Source organism: Cebus imitator, unplaced genomic scaffold (genome assembly GCF_001604975.1).
Source record: "Cebus imitator isolate Cc_AM_T3 unplaced genomic scaffold, Cebus_imitator-1.0 Scaffold280, whole genome shotgun sequence".
NCBI lineage: Eukaryota > Metazoa > Chordata > Mammalia > Primates > Cebidae > Cebus > Cebus imitator.
Genome location: NW_016107595.1, coordinates 3812935 through 3814047, shown reverse-complemented (window position 1 = coordinate 3814047; position 1113 = coordinate 3812935).

Below are 1113 nucleotides of genomic sequence, written 5' to 3'. Positions count from 1 at the left end.
TCCCAGGTTCAAGCTATTCTTCTGCCTCAGCCTCCCGAGTAGCTGGGACTACAGGCGCTCACCACCATGCCTGGCTAAATTTTGTGTTTTTAATAGAGACAGGTTTCACCATCTTGGCCAGGCTGGTCTTGAAGTCCTGACCTCATGATCCACCTGTTTTGGTCTCTCAAAGTGCTGGGATTACAGGTATGAGCCACTGTGCCCAGCCACTCCCCAACTCATATTGTAAGGATGGGAAATTAACCTTAATAAAATTCAAGGACCTGCACAAACTGTAAAATTCCTTGGCATCTTCTGGAATGCAGAGAAATAGTCCATTTTACCAAAGCCTAAGGCTAACATACTAGAATTTGCAACCCCTAACACTAAAAAGAAGGCCCAGAAATTTATCCTCTTCTTTGTATTCTGGAGACATCATATTCCCAAGCTCGTTTAACAAAGGGAGATTTGGCCTTTGTGTAGGCTTATACTTTAGATGTTACACGTGGAAGAATCTTAGGTTTATAGTTTTAGGACTCACAGGTGAAAAGGTTCTGGTTTACAGCTTCAGGAATCACATATGAAAGGGTTCCAGTTTACAGTTTTAGGACTCACATGTAAAAAGGTTTTAGTTTGATCTTGTTTTAAGTAAAAATAGTGACTTCTGGAGAGTTTCCCCAAGGCCCAGCCTGTCACCTATAGGAAGGTAAAACCGGAGGCGCCAGTCAACCTTTTCTTCTATTGAATTGCAGCACGATTGTCAAAGGGGAAGTTGCTCTGAGAAGCCTGGGTCTCCCTCTTCAGTACCTTTCGGATTTTGGACCCAGAAACTGCCAGAGGCTGGCAAAGCTTAATGCCCTGTGGAGAAGCAATTGTTAGTTTGCTATTGAATTTGGTGAAACTGTAACACCTCTGCCTCAACCATATGTTTTTTGTTTGTTTTTGTTTTGTTTTGTTGAGACAGAGTTTCGTTTTTGCTGCCCAGGCTGGAGTGCAAACGTTTAATTGGGAATAAAGATGTTTGGGAAAAACAATACTGGGAGCCGGGCGCGGTGGCTCAAGCCTGTAATCCCAGCACTTTGGGAGGCCGAGGCGGGTGGATCACGAGGTCAAGAGATCAAGACCATCCTGGTC